The 23,166-nt window shown below is 27.7% G+C and overlaps 1 protein-coding gene across 1 annotated transcript in view; it reads left to right on the top strand.

Moving 5' to 3' along the window:
• LOC142321322 (uncharacterized) overlaps positions 1-23,166 on the top strand; it is a 132,665-nt gene that overhangs the window by 107,021 nt on the left and 2,478 nt on the right. The window contains exon 13 of the mRNA XM_075359314.1: positions 21,084-21,285. The gene's annotated coding sequence lies outside the window, so the exon portion shown is untranslated. The remainder of the gene's footprint in view (positions 1-21,083; positions 21,286-23,166) is intronic.

Consider the following 23,166-nt stretch of genomic DNA (forward strand, 5'->3'; position numbering starts at 1 on the left):
ACAAAATATATATCACAAACGTCAAAATAATGACACTACTTGTGTTATTATTTTGTTACAAAAGTAAGTTATATTTTATGTACTAGTTTATATTAACATGTGTGAATTTTATTTTTACTATTCAAAACTGATCAAATTTAAGAATTAGTTACATTTTATTACTAGTCAATTATGTTAACAATTTGTAATAAAGTTTTAAAATCCATTCAGTGACATTAATTATGTTAGAGGTATTGAGAATATATATTTAAAATTTATTTTTCAGTTTTACGTTCAGCATGATTTTTAGGTTTTTATATTAATATTAAAGAATAGAAAAATTTACCTTGTCATCAAACAATTTTATAAATGTTTTTTTGTTCTGAATGTTAAAAAAAATTCTTCTGTATTAATAAGTAATTCATTCATTATTTCATTATAATAGTCTGTATTCTGTTAAAATGTTTCTATACTATCGACAGAAAAATTGAGAAATTTACTTATGTATTTTTTTTTTATTGAACATTTTTATTTTGTATGTAAAAAATACTTGTTAATTTATATTTAACAATAGAATTTAAAATATTTATTTAATCCAAATAAAATTTGTGATTGATAATAATGAAATCTTGCATCGGATACATTGCAGTAAAACATCAATAATTGGAACTTAGGGTGATTTTAATATTTCTCCAACTTATTGAATTGTTTCAATGTTTTTACATCTTAATAAGGTAAACTTAATTACCAAGGTAGTACTGCATCAAAAGCTTACTACAATTTCTTACTAAAGATTTTATAAAATTAATTGTTCTAAAAAAATTCTTGTTTTTATTTATATTTTTTACATAATTATTACAATATATATTTTTTTAATACTTATTTTTATAATTTGTATTCCCTAAAAGTAAGAGTAATTTTTTTTTTTACTTTTCTCATTTTTCGTCTGTTTTTTTCTGTCCGCTGATATTGAAAGTAAGTTTTTCCAGCATTATTGTATTTATTTCATACTGGGAACTGTAGTTTAGTGAATTTATCCTCAAATGTATTAATATCATCCATCACGGTTGGGTGGTGGGTTATTCTTCTTTCTTTTTCTGTTTAGCTTCTAGGAATTACCGTTCAAGTATTATTTCATAGGATAATATGTATGAGTGTAAATGAAGTGTAGGTCTTGTACAATCTCAGGTTGACCGTTCCTGAGGTGTATGATTAATTAAAATTCAACCACCAAAAAACACCAGTATCCACGATCTAGTATTCAAAACTATACAAAAGTAGCCTTTACTAGGATTTGAACTTTAGAACTATCGACTTTGAAATCATCTAATTTGTGATGACAAGTTCACCACTAGACCAACTCGGAGGATTTAGGGTGGTGGGTTGTTGATGGTCTTATAAACTGTCCAACGAAACTGCAGTGATGCTGCAGGTTCCAGATTTAATTGTAATTAATTATTTTTTTTTATTTTACATACCATGTTGTTCATATACTTTAATTAAAGACTAATATTACCAATAACTCAGATGATGATTTTTCTTTTCTTCAGAAAAATTCTGAGTCAAGGGCAGGCAATGTTAGCACACATAGTATTTTAATTAAATCTGGTTCACAAGATTGCTTTTTTCTAGTCTTCTTGGTGAAGTCAGTCTTTCTATTTAATTATATTAAATACTTTCTTCGTATTGCCATTATCTATGTTATAAGAGTTTGTTATACATTTTTATTCTGCATAAAATTTTGACGAAAACTACTCCATGTTTCAAAATTATCAAATTGATAATTTTAGTTAATAAAATTATTACCTTGTTAATCAAGCTGAAACAAAAATACTCTGTTAAAGAAATTTTTCGTAATTAACAACATGACAGCACAGCTGATGCTATTCTGAAACAAAACCTGTGGAATATTTTTACAGTGGTAAAAACATTGGACCAAATATGTTGAGTAACAAGAATACTTCTTAAATTGAAGTCACATCTTGGAAGATATATTTTTTTTAATCCCTTAAGGTTAGATATTTTTGGAACAAACATCTATAATGGTTTATTTAGCAGATTGCTGACGAGTGAGTCTGGGTCTAATCATTCATTACCTCTAGTTGGGGTATATTTTATTTCTTTTTACAATATTTATCATTTTATTATTATTCACCCTTACAATAGACTCAAGCCAATTAAATTTCACCAGTTTTCCTCTCTGACCATTCCATAAATTTACATTATGTGATCCCTAATGATCATAATTTACATATACTCATAACATATGCATTCAAATTGTAATAAAAATTCAAATATTTATGTAACTGTATTTTATTAGAGTCCTGATGCATCTAAACACTTGTTCAGTTGATTGGTCATGATTCTAAACACTCCCAACTGCGGTTAGTTGGCTTGGTATGTTAATAATAAAAAACAAAAAATTGATTTTTATTTCTGGATATCGCTACATATTTTATGCTAAACGTAAATTAAAATTTTTACTACACCAATTAGATGATATCGTGTTTCTTACTGATGGTACAAAATGTCTTAATAATGAAAAGTTTGCATTTGTAGTATTCTATTTCATTTATTTCTGAAATATGTAATGAACTATTACATATAGTGAATTATTTTATTTGTAACACAACTATATAGTGCCAATACTGTACTTATGTCTAATTATTAGGTAAAATCTCCTTCGTGGAGTGGGTTGTATTTATGCCTTTCATTCGAAGAGTTCTTTATTTGATCCTGGTCTGACCTCACATTCATTATTTTAATAAAATTTGTACCTTATCATAAAAAAAGGAATAGGGTAACTGTAACAGCACAGCAATGTAGCTACTAATAAATAAATGAACTTGAGCAAATTAATTATATAATCAGACCTTACCTGTCTGAATTGACACATTTTGTGAAATTTTATGTTTGTTAGGGCTATGCAGCAGCCAGCCTAAAATGACCAAATCCCATGTTTTAGTTACCGACTTTCAGACATATTCTTCTAACATTTGGAACTTTTGAACAAATTTTTGCTGTTCTCATTTGGGACCGTTACTTTTTTTTAAATTTAATGAGTATAATGTTGTAGTATTGTGTAATAATGCATACTATTTACTCTGTCAGTAGCTCTATTTTTATTTACATTATTCTAGAGAAAGAGAGAGAGAGAGAGACGGTGTTATAGAGTGGTAAATTTGTTTTGCTTCTTTAGATTACATCTTAACTTTATTATGCACTGTCCCACCAACTTATTATAATAATTCATGTAAAATTTATTTATAATGACAATTTATTCTTTCATTAATTTGAATTGATTATTAATAGGTTGTTACTAGCTATAATTTCATCATAATAACTACACATTACGTGTAATATAACAAATCCATGGTGTTCCTGTAAATAAGATATTTAGAGGCGATGGAATACTAGACTTAAATTTTCTAGTGATATGTTTGTCATATGATTGTTCTAATATTCTCAGAGTTAAATAAAGTAAGTTAAGTGTACTAAACAGCTAACAGTTTGTCAGTTGCTACCTAGAACCCTGTAGGCTTTATTTATTGTTTCTAAAACTTCTTAAGTGCTAATGATTTACTTAATATAAAGTTGATCAGACCTTAAAGTAATTCTGCCATTTTGTTTTAAATTAAATTTTTCAGAAAATGTCTATGTTTCCCACTAGATCTCTTTTCATTTATAAGGTGCTTCTCATTTTTTACAGAAGTGGTGATAGCTAAGAGTGAAAAGCTATTATATAACTAGGTAAATTTTTACAGAAAGTTTCAAAAAATTTTTCTTTTTATAACACTTAAGTTGTTTAATTGTATGTATGTGTGTGGGGGGGGGGTTGTAACTCTTCAGTGGATTTATGTAATACTGGTGCTTAAAAAAAAATTAGAATACTATTCACCAAAGAAGGGTTACTGTACTGTTTTAAAGAAAAGACACGTTGACAAATTCAGCTGCATAGGAATATATAAATTTATGTAATGGTTAGTTATTAAACTTCATTGATTGCATTGTCCAATTACACTGGACATACTGGACGCATGAATTCATGTTCAGATACTAGAAACTTGTATGCATTGCACATAACAGAATGAACTTTTTCAAATCAAATAAAAGAAACAAGACATATGCAAAGATATTATTCGTATCATATGATTTTCAACATTAAAATCATGGATTCAACATACTTGAACAAAAATAAATTTATAAACTTTAAATTTCACTAAAACAACATATTGGATGAACAGATACAACATAAGCTGACTATATTATTCAATTAAATAATAAAGAGATTTCCCTAGCCTTTTTAAGATGGTGGTGTCATTAACTAGCGTGCTACTGATAACTCCACTAAAAAAAAGTTGCTCTATTAGCTCTGCAAACGGCCCTTTGGAAGAACAGTTACTATGTTATTTGAAAATAGGTCATTTATAATTCATAATTTTAAAAGCAGTTTGTAGTCATAAGAAATGAACAATTTTTTTATAATTAAATTTACTGCAGTTTCTGTAATAAAATTTTCTTATTGGATAGATTTGAGAAAATAAACATTGTGTTGACATGGAAGTATGAAGTTAGATAAACAGATTCTGATTATAACTGATGTTCCAGTTATTGAAATTTTACTGTATTTGAATGTTGTATATTATAATAAATTATTTTATTGAAAATTTGTTAGATAGATTACATGCTGTGAAGAGAGGAAGATGTATCTTCTGTTAACCCCTTTATATTAGGAACTTAGATTTCTCAGCCTGATGCAACTGCCAGTTGATTGATATCGGTTCAAATGTAATACTATGTTTTGTATTTGGTTTTTCTTATTATTTATGTCTTTCTCTTATGATTTAAAAAAAAAATTTAATTATTTCCGTAAATAGATAATTGTAAGTAGAAAACACTAAAAAACTATTTATAAAAAAATAAAGGTTTAAAACTAGGTACATATTTTCACTGTTAAATAAATAATTCCATTGTTAAAATAGTGTATGTGAGAAAATTAGCAAAAGTAAATATTAAAAACAAAAAAACAGAACTTAAAAAATAAACATTCTGTAAGAAATCTTAACATTAAAAAAATAAAAGCTGCTTACAAAATGTTACAAAAAGAGTATTTCTATCTGAGATTAATATTTTCAAGAAAATTCATTGTTGAGTAATGATAGGGACCAACATCTAATACATCTTAGAAATTATTAGTAAAATCTTCCAATGTAAAATTTTAAATGTTGCTTTTGTTTAACATACAAGTTAATTCTTTTCCATAAAATATTTATCTATCTTGAGATAAAATTTTATCTTATACTATCCTTTATAAAAAGCCATGAAAGGGGATGTTGATTACCAGATCATGGAAAGTTTAGAATAGTATATAATTTAACCAACTTTTTACTTAACTTCCATTGCTTAAAGCAGTATAACGTGATTTTTAATTCAACAGCTGTTTCTATTTGTTCATGATTATTATAAAATAGAATCTCAGTCAGGCTTAACATTTTTAATTTATTACAAATTTTACATCTCATGGTAACTGTAATTTGGCAATAGCTTGTTACTTGTGAAAAATAGTGATAAATAGCCGTAGGTTAATGCAAAGATCTTGACATTATATTATTGTATAAGCAGAATATGTCTTTGTTTTAACTATATTGTATAATTTTATTTGTGTCTATCAAATTACATACAAAATTGTATCTTCGACCTGATTGTATACTTTATAATAATGTCTTTTACATTTTAACTCCTACAGTAAATAATAATAATAATTATTTTTTATATAACAATATATTCCTTTAGTACTTTTTTGTACTATTGGTCCTTTGTTTTATTTATTATTTTAAACGAATGAACAGTTGGTTATTGGATTTAATATGCATATGTATGAAATATTTTTGTCTTGGATTTTAAATTCTATCTATGGTTCGAATTAAGCATTGTTAGAAGATTATAAAAATACAAGAATGGCCACAATCAGCCATCAGGTCCACCTCAAAATGGCCGCCAAAATAAAAATTTTTATAATCATTACACAATAACATCTAGTTGATTCTATCTAGTTGATTCAATTACACTAATGTAAGGTTTACTAAGATGCATAAAATATATAAATATCAGTTTTGTAAATTAAGTGTAAGACCCCAAAATGTTGGAAAAAGTAACTTTTTAATGAAAAGAAAATGTGCCATAAAACCGCCAAAATACGAGCTAAATAAGTTATGTTAACTTAGTTTATGTAGGACCCCAATAGAGGTCTATTAGAACCATAACAAACTCATTTGCACCACCTTTTTTTTAAAAACGTTTAAAATTAAAAATTATAAAAATCTGTAACTTTTTAGTTGTAACAAGGAACAAATGTTTTACAAGAATACAAATTATGATTTAACATGATATGTGAGTACCGATTTGCTCAGCCACCAAATAATGGTCACATTATCAAGGAAACTTTAAAACATAAAATTAATCCCTTGAAGATTTATATTACCTTAATATCCAATAATTACCTTATAAAGTACTGAAAATTATTAATTACAGCAAAAGTATGGTTCAAATATCTAATCAGTTAGGAAGTATAATTAAACAGTAATAACAAGGATGTTTGTTTGGGAAAGTCTTATAGACTTTTCAGTGATAACTTGTCTATTATTACATCATACATATTTTTTATATTTATTTATTTCTTTGTGTTTATTTTTATTTTTGCCAGTTCCTCCATACATGCTACATGCTGATGAAGTTTATTTAATACTTAACAAGTAATTATTTATCTATTTTTTTAATTTTATTTTGTGAAAAGTTTTTTTCTACTTCATTAACTTTTATTCTATTCTATTTCAGTAACCACTGAGCACCTCTCTTTCTTTGTAAGAGTCTTCAGATTAAAAAAAATACATTTTTTTCTTAAATCATTTGACTGAAAATTTAGTTGGCTTTCTTGTAAAAGTTATAATTTATTGAAAAAATAATAATTTTTCATTGTTTTACTATGTTTTTCTTGCTATTAATAGTTAAATTAATTTTTTTTTAACCATGCTTATTTTTAATTTTTTATTAAATTTATATATAGATTAATCTATCTGATAAATTATTTTCTTGTTTCATTTTGTTCCCAATTAATAAATATAGTAAGTAAATAATTTAATTAGTCAGATATACATTTTTTTTACATTTTTTACTGAAAATAATAGAATATATCACCTAATTTGAGAAAAAAAAATTAATAATATTGACGTGTTGATTCAGAAAAACGTATATATAATATTTACAAATATGGATTTTATCAAATTGTTTTATAAATATGTATATATTATAGGTTTTAATTTATTTTAAGACTTGAAAAACGTATTAAAGATCTATTTTTAAAAGTCAATAGTACCTATTGTTAGAAAATAATAGCAATGTAAAATACGTATTATTTTTCATAGAAACAAAAACATAAACTAATATTAATTTAGAATATTGTTATTGAAGTAACAGAAGAGTTATTCATGGGTTTTCATAATTAATAATGCATTTAAGAATTATCAGTTATATTTATTGTCATTCTCACCATATTTTATTATTCAATTTAACTGCTGTTTATTTTTTATTTTTTCCAGCATTAAAAAGTAATAATGTGTAGCTACATTAAGGTTGTAAATGTTCAACTCTGTTCATATTTCATATGTATAAACAAACTTCTTAACAAATTCATTTGTATTTTAAAAAGTTCATTAATCAAAAAATTGATAGACAAATATTGATTTTTATGAAAAATAAATTTCAAATACAATGTGGATAACTAGAAGAAAAAATATTCTAAAGTTTGCAAAGAAGATTAATAAATCTACAAACAGTGGCTTAAATACATGTGATTTATTAAATTGCCATATTTATTGCTACTGTTGGTTAGAATTCTGTAATTACTAAGCACATTTCTTGAATATTATTGGCCGTAGCTTTCTTCATAAATGTTCTTAGAAAAACTTCTTTATAAAAGTTTGTACTCAGCACTTTTTTTGTCCAGTACCACTTTGGAAAATTAAGGGCATACAAAAAATTTGCTATTGCAACTTTCATATTTATTATTGCTTAAATCTTGTATATGGAAACAATACAGAAACTTTACCATCAAACTGAAACTTTCTTGAACTTGTTTTATAATAAATATTTTAAAATTGACTAATATATATCCAGTATATAATATAAGTTTCAAACTACAACTTTATTTGGTTACTCTATCTACTTCTTCTCTTTTATTACTTCTTATCATCTTCCTCAACAGCAGTATGATGAATATTTAACTTTTTTTTAAATTTGGGTGTAGTTTCTTCCACATGTTGTTCATATTTGATTTCTAATTTAATCCATGTGCTTTTTATATCACCATAAATGTTCCAAAATAATATAATACTTGAGCGATTTTTATCAGTTTTTATTTTTATTACTTGCTTGAATAGGTGATGCAAATAATACTTTACTATTGACCCAGTCACAGATCGGTTCATAAGTAGCAATAAGGATGTTGTGTTAGAAGACAAGTAAACAACTTTGACATCAGAGTGTAAATCATTTAACTGTTGTGTTTAGCCTTGAGCATTATTTGTTATCAGCAATATCTTAAAGAAATTTCAATCCTTTATGGTATTTTTTCACCTTACAAATGAAATTATAGTGTAACCATTGCTTAAAAAACAGTAGTTCATTCTATAGAATTACATTTTAAAATAAGATGCAATAAATTCTTGTGAAGTCTTTTTAGAGCCTCTGAAAAGTGTATTTTCATTACAGTAAACTAAAAATAGTTTTTAACAGTTTCCTCCTCATAGTTATATTTTTTTAAGAATCTTGGGGAATTTAGCAGTGATAATGAAATTAGCACTAGCACTTCATCAGTTAATTTGATGTTATGGTAATATTAATACTTAAATCTCTGGATCACATATGGCTAGTGTAAATAATAAATTCATATTTAAAATTTTCACCTGTTCTTAGTTAAGTCTTCATACAAGCTTATAGTCTTTCTTTATAGATTAATGCTGAAATGGATTCATGGCTGAGTTGATCTTTCATTACATTGCAACACATTTCTGTATTCTTCATAATTGAATCCTTTTTTTGAGGTAATCATTGACAGCATTGGAGAGCAGTTCTTAATCTTAATATACTCTGATGTGGAATCTGATCTTTTACAACTGTAGCTACATAGAATAACATATTTCATAAGCTTGTGATATTTTATCAACATTTTCTCCTTCATCTACATATATAATTTCATCTACTTTATTCTATATTGTAATTGTACTTCTCTTCTTAGCTCCACACTTCACACTTTTTCAGATTTTGTTTTCTGATTATATTTAATAATTGAAATTATTATTCAATTTATAATGTAACACATTAACTGAATATTACATACCAAAAATCAAATACATTGCAGTTATAAGGAAATAAATAATCCACCAGTAATATAATACTTTCTTTCTTTTTCCTATTTAGCTTCCGGTAATTACCTTTCAGATTATACTTCAGAGGATGATATGTATAAGTGTAAATGAAGTGCAGTCTTATACAGTCTCAGTTAGACCATTCCTGAGGTGTGTGGTTAATTAAAACCCATCCACCAAAGAACACCGGTATCCACGATCTAGTATTCAAATCCATGTAAAAATATCTGACATTAATATAATCCAACTTAATGCAAAAACTATTAGTAAAACTAATAGTACTATTAGTAAAACTATTAGTACTATTAGTAAAACAGCAAATTAATTTCACAACAAAATTAATTACATTCATGACGTATTCACAATGAAAATTTTAATGGATGTTACCCCCCATTATAAGAATAGTCAGTTTTTTGTTGTGTACCATCAGCAAGTGTTATGACTATTTATCCACTCATTTATTCTCTAAAAAATAACTTAATCCATTTTTTGAAAGTTTACACTGTATTGTTTTATATAAATTGTTTAAAAATAACTGTGAATCATTTTAAAGATTTTTTTAAAGTCAATATAATAAAGTAGTCAGTGTAAATGTTTTAAGTGTAACTCAGTATGTGTAAAACAGTATTTATAACTAATTTTTGTATAGATCTGAATACATCTTAACTGCCTTTAGGTTTGTTAACTAAATGTAGGTATGTTAATATGTGAAGTGTTTTAAAATGAAATGTTAAATACCGAAAACATGTTTATCTAATACATCTTCAGCAGTTAAAATTTTGCCAAATACTCATAGAAGAAGGAGTTTGTAAGGTGATCCACTGTGTGTTTAGATGTTAAGTTTTTTATTTGTCTGTTTTCTTTTTATTGTAATTGGAGTTTTATTTGTTTAGTTATTTCTTAATTCTTAATAATTATGTTACATATTTGTTCTATGCGTGTGTGTGTTTGTACATATATATATATTTATGTTCATGAATATCTCTTTTGTTATAATTCTATTAAAAAAAAATTAACAGTTTTAAGTATGGTTACATGTATATTATTGCCATATCCATTACATTTTATTTAATCTTAATAATAATATATTTCTGGTACAATTGTGCAAATAACTTTGTTTACATTGCTATTATCGTCTTTGTCTTTAGTATAACTAAATGTGTTATTTTTATAAAATATTTTATTTAAAATTTTTCTTGTTAATTTTATTATATTTTTATGCTTTTGATTTTTAAAATAACAAAATATTTTATTTTATTTGTTAATTTTTTACAATGTTATTTTTGTTTGATAGTTTTTTGTCAAATTATTTGCTGATCTAATTACATAAATATATTTATTTAGAAATTAAGATAAATTAAAATTGTATTAACTAAATTTTTATTATTGATATGAAAGTTGTAATGACAGTAAAACCAAATTAAATCTGTAAGTTTTTGTTTTAATGCGGATGTTATCTTGGAAGTAAAGACTTTTTTTGATTGTAAACATTTTTAATAAGTAATTATATATATTAAACATGTTTTACTATTATGTATTTTAGTGTATCTCTTGACTGCCACAAATAATGAAGCAGATGCATTAGCTTCTAACTGCCGACTGAAAACCCACTGAAATTGCTTCAGTTTCTTTTAAATTTGAGTGAAAAATATATTGCAAAACACAATGGCCTTTGTCATCCATCCCCTTTTGCACATTTTGGATAGCTTGGCACATTTCTGGTGCACTTTTCTATCTGGATTACTTAGAAACTTGTTCCTTATGACATGGAGTTAATGTATAGGGTGCTAAACTGATTCTGAAAGATTGTGCCATCAAGTTGCATACAAATAGATTCTACATGCTTCTTTTTTTGTGACTAAATGATGCTATTCAACTGAACAGTATTATATTTCTGATTTCTCTATGACTCACATGTCATTGCCAATAATAGTTTTGCAAAATTCATCACCTATACAACCTGTAAAAATTTCTAACATGGAACTGTTTGTATTTGTTTGTGGTGTTCTTTACACATATCGAACGTGCACAAATATTCAGAGATGGCTTTTCCTAGAACTGCTCTATAAATATCCAGAAAAATTACTTTTGAAACTGAGGTAGTGGACTTGACAGTCTTTTTTTTATTTTCACTAATACTCTTCTTAACGTTTTTAGTGAGGATCAAGGGTTGCCCAGAATACAATGTCATATTTATTCATTCCTCCAATCCTAAATATTTGACACAATTTTTATACATTTCTTTCATTCAGAAATGAATGAAGCCAAAAACGTTTGGTTTACAAAGCATTTGATAGATGATAACAAACAATGCTAACCGACCAACTGACCTTGAGTGTTAAAAATGTACCAATCTGCCCGATCGAGTACAAACCTGTTGTTACTTTCAAGATAGGACTTGTATTAAGTTTTTGCAAATTTAATACTTTGTTTTATATTTCTAATTTTAATTTAAAAAAAAATTATTATTAGACATTTATAAAAAGCAGAATTTATGTATCAGCTTTTTTTCAAATATTGTATAATTTTTACTGTGATAAAATTATTATTAATATCAACATTTTTGTGATATTTTTTTACAGAATGAATGGTTCTATAGTGTATGATTATACCAGGGGTGCACTGGTGTCGAAATGCCATTCTGGTACTGTTTTTTGGGAGAAAAAAAATTGTTCTTACACATAAAATTTGTTTTAACTTAAATCCGATAAAAATTATATCTTAAGTTACAAAAATCAGACCACACGAAAATGGTCTTTGCCTTTAAATATCCATAGGTAAATGACAACAAAATAAGTCACTAAAATCTAATTTATGAAAAAAGAATGTATATTTTTCATAACATCGTCATGTAGTCAAGTCGCCTGTGGCTGTGGACCATATCTTGCAAACTGCTATAATACAAAATGAAATGTTCCAGTACTGGAAAACTTACAAGCACTCCTGGTATCTAGTATATACTCAATCACAATGATGTCAGTTTGTGGAATGTAAATATTTAGCTTAATATAATTAAACGAATTAATAATTAAAATTTTACATAATTCAGATTTTTCAAGAAATTGTTTTATTAAGTTTACCCTTATTTTTTGAAGATATGTAAATCTTGAGATATTTTTTTAATTATTCAGAAAACTGATCAGAAATTAATTTTCTGTATTAATTTTATAACATAATTCAGCCTTAAGCATTAACATCATTAAATCTCTTTTGACATTCAGGAGCTTATTGTTAATTTAGTTGACTTTAATGAAGTAATTATCTTCTGGGTTGTATAGTTTATTTGTGATTGTTTACTACTTGCTACATGGACTACTTTAACAAAATTGTTCTGTATTTTATATATATATATATATATATGTATCAATAGATCTCTTTTATTATTTTTATAAAACTGAAGAAAGTGGACTTGTAGTGTTATAATTGGTTATAAGTTTTTGTTTTTTTATTCATTTTTACGAAAATTTCTTATGTATTAATGTGCGGATCTTATTTGTGTTAGTTAATTTGTATCTAATTTAGAGAAATCAATCTGTTAAACAGATTTATGTATTGTGTATATAAATAATAGTTTTAATTAATCAGTATAATAATTTATATTAGTATTAACACTAAATATTTGTAATGTTATTAAAATGAACTACTAACTAGTATTTATGTATAATATAGATATTATCTGCACTTTAAAAACTGATCTGTATATTAATAGTGCAATTTAATTTCCTTTCCAGTTTAATTTATTAATTATTTTTGAATATCTTGCTTACTATTAAAAGTATGGAATATGTAGTCTGTATGGAGTATGTGTGTATGCAGAATGGAGTCAGTTCTACTTTTTTTAAACATAATCAATACTTATATGTTTTATTGCCTACTACATCTTGATTCAGTTTCATTTTATTTGAATTTTAATAAATATTAAAAAATGTAAGTGAAATGTTAGTTTGAATTTTAAAAGTATTGGGTTATTCAAAAAAATGTTTTTTCTCTAAATCTTCAGCTAATTTTTGTTTTATTATGAGGTACATTGTTATATAGTAAAAGCCAATTGCCTTTTTGTTTGACATATTTTTAACTATTTTACATATTTATTTTTTATTCAGAGTTTTCAAATGTTACAAACAAAATACATAATTACATGACATTAAAAAAATGCATATGGATCTTCTTTATGCTTGACTTTAGTTTTGTCATAATTATATTATTATTATTTATGTTTTTCTCTTAAATAAATTCCCCTTACGTTTCATTATAATAATGAGTCCGTACATACCTACAGATAATATATTCATAAAACCCTCTGTGGTGTATAAAATCATAAACCCTAAAGCATTATATTACAGCTATAACTTAATTGTTTGAGGGAAAAGGGCAGCTGTAGTGTTATATAGAAATAAAGAACTATATGTAATTTAACACATCTTGAACAGATGTTTCACTATGAGATTTAACATTTGCAGATCTTTTAATTCCAATTTATCCTTTATATATTTATTCTTTCATTACAGTGAAATATAAATTTATATTTATATTATAAATTTATATTTCACTGTAATGAAATATAAATTGAAATATATAAATGAAATATTAATACTTCCATAATATGGAAGTATTATACTTCCATATTTCTTAATGATGAAAAATTTACTAGCTATATTATGAAGTATATTTGCTTTTAATTGATTAAAGTTTAGTAATAAAGTTACTGTTGATTAAGTAATTAAGATGTTTGATTATTACCTTACCAACTATAAACAAATAGTTAAATTACTTCTTTTTATAAGAATACATTCATAAAAAGCAGGCCCTCATTTCAATAAACTCAGCCCTCTGATCTTGTTGTTTATTATTTAGGATCAGTTTAGTCAGTCTATTATCCAAGTCTCTTTGATGGAACTGTTTGGGCCTTGCAGTCCTCCTAGTAGTACATTTTCATACTTTCCAATCTTTATCCCCTTTTTAGTATTTAAAACGTTGATTTTCTTGCTTAATATTATCTTACCTATGGTGTCTTCTGGTGTAAGGTTGACTTCCTTCAGATCATCTCTTATTTCTCTGATCCATCTGCATCCTGTCTGGTGTTTTTCAAGTTGAGATTTCACGAGATTGCACTGTACTAGCTGTTTCAGAAATCATGAATATTCTGTATTATATATCCAAAGAAGTCTAGTCTCCTCTTATGCATGGTATCATTGATGGGTTCTAACTCTTTGTACTCAACTTTGTAAGGCATGATCCACCTTGCCCATGTTTCTGGTACTTGTTATTGATGCAGGTTCTTTCGTTTTTCTGGATTCTGTCTATCTTTAATTGTTCATTCAAGTGAAAGAGTGTTTCTGCCGCATAAGTGGCATCAGGTTTTATAACTGCGTTGTAGTGTCTTATTTTTGTGTTTATTGTAAGTATACCGGGTTAATTTTTGAGCTTTAGCTAGTGTGTTTCTTCTTACTTGGGTAGAGTATTTTTCATTTAGGTTGTTTGTTGTTATTTCCCCAAGGTTATTTAATTTGGGTTATTATTTTGATTTTGTTTACATCCTTTAATCATGTTGGTTTATGGGGCATAATTTCTGTCTTTTCGAGTGATATTTTGAGGCCAGTTTTATTTGCAATGTTTTGAAGTTTTAATATCTGGGATTTAGCTTTATCGGTCTCATTTGCTAACAGTGCTGGTGAAACAGACAGAGTTTGTTTTGTTTTTTTGGCTTAGTTTTACTTCCATGTACGAAGTAAAGGAAGTATTGTGTTCGTGAAAAATTTTGATTTTCAGATTTCAATGGAAAAATCCATTTTGATCATCTATGAATCCATTTTGACTAATTTCAACTTGACGTCTGTATGTACGTATCTTGCATATCTCAAGAACGATTAGCCATAGGATGATGAAATTTTGGATTTTGGACTATTGTAACATGTAGTTGTGCACCTCTTCTTTTGATTGTAATAGACTGGTTCAAAAGTGTCCAATCCAAAAAAATATGGATTTTGGACTTTTTCTTAACCACAGGAGTAAACCCTCATTGAGAGCTTTTCAATGATATATCATAAATGGTATTATCATCATTGGATCCAGAGTTGTAGCCAAATAAAAGTTTAATTAATGAAATATTTGGATCTTACAAGGGGAAGACACATGGTTTGAAACTGATTTCATCTCCTTTTTTTTAATTTAAATATATTGATTTATTAATTAACCGTGATTGTAAAAAAAGAAATAAAATAAATAATTATTCAATAATAATAAAAAAAAATATGAAGAAATTGAGAAGTTATTAGTAAAATAAGAGTACTTTTAAAAATGTGTAAATGTAATTTAATAGCCATTATTACATATGTGTATACGTAATAGATTTGGTGAAACATCTGATTATTTAATATTAATTGAAAATTATACTTTAGATTTGTATTATTTTCGGATTTTCTATTTAATTATTCTGGAATTTCTGTTTAATTTTATCTACATTAAAGTTGACTGAAAAACAGACCCTGTCAAGAAAAACATAGACGCTGAGGCATACATGGCTCATCTTTAATAAATTGCAAAAAATTCTTATCTTTTAGTTCATTACTCCTCTGATGTTGTCGGAGTTGATCATCATTTCATTTATTTGTTTTTTTTTTCAATCATTTAATTGCTTTTTGGTTTGATATAATGCTTGTGATCTTAGTTTGTGTACATGTTCTCTAGTTTTCACATTTTCTCACTGTTTATATTCACCATCTTCTCTTAATGTTTTAATTCTTTCTTTGTTTGTAATATTTTCTTCCTGTTTATTTTTTGGTTTGTAACATTTTCTTCCTTGTTATTCTTTTTTTGGTTTTAACATTTTCTTCCTTTTTATTCTTTCTTTGGTTTCAAAGAAGTATATCAATTTCCTTCAACATTTCTATTCCCTGTTCTGTAGTTGTTTAGCAACTATTATATTGTCTACCAGCCTGCTTCTTTCCCTTCATATACTTACAGAGAAAGCAAATTTCAGATCAGTTGAGTTGGACTCAACTGATCTGGACAAGAGTTGGACTGTAGTTTAAATTTTAAAAAACGTTTAGATAAAATAATTATATTTCTGCTAAATCCAAAAGCATTTTACGATCTAGGAGTAACTATTTAATTTATGTGCGAGTATTGTTATTGTATTAGGCAACTTAATGTGTGTGACAAGTCACTCACAAAATGACATAGCCATACTCAAAAATACATCTAGTATTTCACGATGGGCTTATTAGGGATTTTCCTGTGCCTTCTTTACTTAAATGAATATACTTTTGCATTTGTCTAAAAAAAATACTGGTGATGTTCAGTACTACAAATTACATTTTCACTCTGTTCATTGTAGGGACTGGCCATTGTGTATAGCTTAACAACTTAGTATTTGTGATGATCAATTTTATCATGTTTATTAATTTGGTATGTAGTCCAAGGTGTCTTAGAATTTTTAGTAGGGATTCTCTGCGGACAGACATAAGCTTTCTTGAAATCTACAAACATTATCACATGTCTGTTTCTTTTCTTGTAATCCATTATTAGCTTGAGACTCATGATCTGGTCTGGAAAGCTCTTCCAGTGTCTGAAATCTCCCTGGTATTCTCCTAGTTCTTTCTCGAGTTGTGGATCGACAATTTCCTGCTGAGTATGATTTTTGAAACAATTTTGTATGTTTTTTCGAGGAATGAGATTCTCCTGTAATTTTTGGTGGTCGTTTTGCCCCCTTTTTTGTGTAGCGGATGGATTAGGGCTGTTGTCCAGTGCAGTGGTAGTTCTTTGATCCAGATGTTGACAAGCTGTTGATGAAGGGCAAATTTTTCTGATCTTCCTGCATGTTTCCAGATATCTACGAAAGTCTGATCTTCTCCCGCTACTTTCTAATTCTTCATCTCACCCGGTGCTCGGTAAACTTCTTTTATTATGGTAGGGTTGATTTTTTTCTGTTCACTGTTATTGTTTTCATAGATGACATTTGTATCTATATCTGAAAATAATCATTATATAGACTTGAAAATTCTACATTAGCCTATTAAATATTGCTACTTATAAATAAATATATTATGAATTGTGTATAATAATTATGTGTGTTTCCGTTGATATCTATGAGATCTGTAAATAAAGTAATGAGACCGGTTTAGAAAAACTTTTTATTCACAATCCAATTATACGTACATGGACTCTTATCACCTTCAAAATAGTTTACTTTGTAAACGATACAACGCATCAAACAGTTTTCCTACTCTTCATAGCAGTGTTGGAACTCAGAACCGGAATATCCTTCAGATGTCGGTTATATATTTTTAAAATATTTTCTTCCGTTCCAAAATGGTATCCTTTGAGGTGTTTTTTTAAAGTCGGGAACAGGAAAAAGTTGCAGGGATTCAAGTCAGGTGAATAAGGTGATTGAGGAACTATAGGAATGTTTTTGTTTATCAAAAACCCATAATTGAGAGTGCAGTGTGACAAAAGTGCATTGTCATGATGCAGCATCCAGTTGTCTTCAATGGCTAGTCTCACACCGGCAACTGTTTTACGGAGTCTTTCAAGAATTTCTAGGTAAACATATTGATTTACAGCCTATCCTGAAGGGAACAATCCTTATGAAACATTTCATTACTATCGAAGAAACAAATTTGCATTGTTTTAATTGCTCATTATTGCTTTTTTGGGAGCAGTGATTTTGAAGTGTGCCACTCGCTTGTCTGGCGTTTTGTTTCTGGGTCGTACTCAAATATCCAGATATATCACCAGTAATAATATTTTTTTAGAAAATCAGAATTAGTTTCGATTAGCCTTAGAAAATTGCTGCACACTTCCACCCTGTATTTTTCTGTTCATCAGTGAGGTTTTTTGGGACCGATTTTGCACAAACTTTTTTCATATCTGATTCGTTGTCAAAATTTGATAAATTGCGGTACGGTTCAAATTCAATTGTTCTGCAATCATTCTGACAGTTAATCACCGGTCGTACCGTATCAAGTCTCTGATTCGCCTAACATTGTCGTCACTTTTTGATGTTAACGGTCTTCCAGAGCGTGGATCGACCGCAACTGATTCCCGGCCATCTGAAAATGCTTTAAACCACCTAAAAACTGGGGCTCGTGACAACAGCGCCTTCTCCATACGCTCTTTTCAATTTTGAAAAAGTTCCAATAACATTCTAACCGAGTTTAACACAAAACGTTGCTCATAATTAGTATCACTCATTTTTGTAACGCACAATAAAAACTCATTTCACAAAAAGTTTGTTTACGTCTCACGTGACATCAATATTCCAAAAATATTAATACCTAATATAAATCAGCTGGTCATATAATAACCATATGTTTACTAGTAACTTTAAAGTGGTTGTCAAAAAAAATTGTCTCATTATTTTAGATCTCGTATACCTATTACATAAAGATGAAAAAGGGCTTTGTTTGTTCGGGATAAACAAAAAACCACTCGATCAAATGCAACTAAATTTTTATCCATGTTTCTTGGCAGAACTGAGAGGGTTTTTTATGTATTTCATTTTGAAAAATCTCGAAGAACCAACCGATCGATTGCTTTCAAATTTTCAGGATACATTCGTATTACACCAGGGAAGGTTTTAAGCCACAGACCGAGGCTCTTGCTCCCTTGAACATTAATATATGTATTATTTCTTCACCCCCAAGGAGCGTGAAGTTGTAAATAAAAGATATTCATTACGGGAAAAAAAATATATTAGTTCTTTTACTTCATTATTATGGCAAAGAAATAAGTTATGAATTTTTCGTCATCAAAAGTGTATGTACTTTAGTTACCTTAGCTACTGTTATTCTAACCCTCCGAATCGGTCTAGTGGTTAACTCTCCATCGCAAATGAGCTGATTTGGAAGTCGACCGTTCTAACGTTCAAATTCTAGTAAAGGCAGTTACTTTTATACGGATTTGAGTACTAGACCGTGGATACCGGTGTTCTTGGGTTTCAATTAACCACAATTCTCAGGAATGGTCGACCTCAGACTGTACAAGACTACACTTCAAACCCATCATCCTGTGAAGTCTTTACGGTGGTTCTAAAGCTAAACAGAAAAAGAAAGATTAAAAGCTACTGTTTTTCTGTATTTTTCAGGTTTCTATATTTTTTTGTTATGTATCAGTATTAACAGTATATAGGTCTGAATATTTGTAATTTATCAGTATTATTCTCACAATAATGAGGATAATGAACAGTGCGCAGGTCCAGGGGAGCGTAGCCTTCTAGGTAGACAGGAATGGCGACAGAAGTTAAGTTAACTCTTTGGGTGTTCAAGGCGCCTCTGTAACACAGGAATGGCGAGCACTGCGGCCCTGGGAGGCCCTGATTTGGGTCGAAGTTTTACCTTGGCATTGGGGGTCCAGGTTCCGACTAGTCTTTAATAAATTACTGAATTATTTGAAAGATCTTCACATAAATTTATATGAATAAAATTAAACGTTTTTTTATCCACAAATATTGCTGTTGTACAAACAGCAATTGTTAAAATCTAATTGAAGTATAATCAACAAAAAAATAAAGAACCTTAATTTTCTTCATCTTAAAATAAAATAACTTTACATTAAATGCAATAATAGTTTTTCTCGAATTATTTTTATTAATATATCATAAATTGCAATATTTTATATTTAGATATATTTTCATTCTTCAATTATTTTTTTAACTGTTTGCCAGTGGATTAAAGATATTTTAATAATAATTTTTCCATATAAAAAGCTTAATTTGTGACTGTAGGCTTATCCTCAAAGATTCAAATATTGTATCATTTTTATTTTTGCAAGTCGCTTAATAAAATATTAATGAACAAGTTTGTTGTTAAATAAAGAATTTTTGCTCAGGAAATAGAAACTGAGAGTTTTGTACTTCAAGATTCATAATGGCATGACAAAGAAATACACCAACAATCTATAAAGAACCTCAAATGCCTTTATCAGGCATGATGGGTAAAATTGCATTTACTTGTGTAATATAAATGTTGTTATAATGATACTGCAAATTAATAATCACGGTCTGCAATTCAATGGATATAACAGAGGTAGCCAAACGTCTGAATTTACGTAGTTGTAAATTCCATTAAATTAAATAAATTATTACATGAATTTTATGCAAATCTATCATTTATTCCATTGAATGAATTATTCAATTTTTATTATTATTATTTACTGTGAAGTAAATTCATTTGATAAATTTAACTTACTTTTGCCTTGTCAATAAAGCACTTTTTTTTTTCAATAGCAGTGGTCTATATAAGTTATTTGTAAATCTATGCCTATTGTGTATCACCTTACACTAAAAATAGTTAAATGAAAGAAAAAATTTATCGGCTGAGTTATCTGAAAAATCCAAACTGAACAAATTACTATATTACAAAAATAAAAATCTCTTAATACAACTTTAGATAATGAAGTAAATTTCATATTGTGTGTATTTAAAATAAAATAAACATGCTAAATGGGTGACGATTGAATGGAGGAGAGTTTTAAACAATAGTGAAACTCCATACGCAACAGACTCAGAATTTAAGAACACACAGGAGGCTTCATAAATCCTACAGAGTTGGCAGCCAATATGTAAAGTGATTAAGCTGTTTACTGCTGCAGTAAACATCAAAAAGAACTACAGATTTTTACAAGATGTAGTTTTTTAAGGTATAAATAACTATTACTAATTATATTTATTTTTTTCATTTGTAGATGGCTTGGTTAAAAGAAGAAGGATTTGGAGGTATCATGGTTTGGTCTGTAGTTATGGAAGACTTCAGAGGGTCTTGTGGAACAGGAAAATTCCCATTAATGAATGCAATGGGACAAGAATTAGATGGTTACACAGTAAAATTGGAATATGATGGTCCTTAGGAAACTTCTAATCCTGTTGGTGGTTATACAACTAAAGATCGTAAGTTCTTTACCAAAAATAAAATAATAAATTATACTGTATACATTCTGTATAACGATAACCAATTTTTAATTTGCTAGTTTAATTTACTTACTTAATGTAAGAATTATCTTATTGTTCCAAGCTGTATGAAATTAGTTTAACTGTGGAGTAGAATATAAATTGTTTTTGTGAATTTTGAGTATCCAAATAACCTTTACTTTTTGCAACACGGTTAAATAATTATTAAAGAAACCATATCCTCCTCATTCTGTATGTTTAGAATTGACACATTTTTAATAACAATCTCATTATCTAATATATAAAAATAATATAATCTCTATAATCATTGTGTAGAGTTTATAAATATCAACTGAATTTTTTTCCACTAAATTTCTGCTCGCACATCTGTAGTTAAATAAATGATTCTTTACTGAGGATGTCCATTAGCTGCCATAACTTAATATCTGTTAGTTTGCCAGAGTGGCTGTCACAAAATTTAAATTTGAATAAGGCTTGGCATTTTTTATTCACTATAAAATTCAGATATCACTAAGAGACTGTAAATGAGTATAAAACTGCTGTTGCTTAGAAGATGAATAAATAATCTCATCGGTTGTAAGCGACCTTACATGAAATCCAAATCGTTCATGAAAATTAGTAACGTACAAACATCTCCAAGAATGAGCATCCAACACCAGGCAGGCATACTAGGAAAAGAAAGAAATGTTTTTCCATTGTATTTTTCACTTTATCAAAAATATTGTTATAAATCAAAATGGGATTTTGATATGTAACAGACTTCAGCGTTGAGGAATATAAAAAAATATAAGTGATATTTTTCATTGTCCATTAATTACAATAAATTTCCCTCATATTTTATTATTTATATGTGAAAACTTATTCACAGTAATTTTATTTATGTAGTTCAATCTCACAATAACTTTAAATTTATGTAATTGTAAAGCTCCATTTGTTTTATTTCTTATAGACTTTTTTATTCCTAATCTTTTATTACTTTTCCTTCATCTTCTGGAATACAATAAATCTTCTTCATTCCCTTAACATCTCCACTTTTACAAATTATTTGAAATTCGGTGTTATTTTAAATACTGTTACTCTGTTAAAAGAAATCAACATTATTAACAGTTTCAGTTTTCCTAGTACTTGTTTCTCAATGCATTCTTTTTCCCTTGTTTGTATTTTTGAGAATATACCACTTACATTTATCTAAAGTGTCCATATCTACAGCACAAACCCAGTTAGAAATCAGATAAAGATAAAACCCATTAGACACCCCAAGGGAAGAATGGATCCAGGATCGATGAAGAGACTGAATAATTTAAAATCCAGTCCATCTATCTGTAGTGGACCACATAATAAAAAAAACAGCCCCATCAGTAGGAGTATTTCAAGCTTCTCTGTGGACACTGAGTTTCCACTTTCATTTCCTGAGAAATTATGGTACCTAGGATGGGTTCTGCGTATTAGTGATCAGCAACCTCAGCTCAAATGTATGCCTCAACTAATCTCTATTCTTTACGTATTAAATAGCTACCTGAAAACAAATTTAACCTTTCTTTATTAAGCAAACCAGTCTTCCATTCCTAAAATTGTACGCCCTGTGGAATTATCTGACTGCATTATAAACCATTCACCCAGACCCCCCCACTGGAGGGTTAAGTGGTGGTAATCCTTTACTTGAGTGAGTAGATAATATTCCTGATATTGATTTGCGATGCTACTACCTCAGGTTCAAGTAGCTAGCTAAAAGTAGAACCCTTAATCGATTTGAACCCCTTACATGTTACTGTTTTTTTACTTTTTGAACTGATGTAAGTGCCTAATTTTAATTGTGCCTGTATCCCTAACGCAATGTAATTTTTAAGTAAATTGTATTTG

Source organism: Lycorma delicatula, chromosome 3 (genome assembly GCF_047948215.1).
Source record: "Lycorma delicatula isolate Av1 chromosome 3, ASM4794821v1, whole genome shotgun sequence".
In the NCBI taxonomy this organism is placed as follows: domain Eukaryota; kingdom Metazoa; phylum Arthropoda; class Insecta; order Hemiptera; family Fulgoridae; genus Lycorma; species Lycorma delicatula.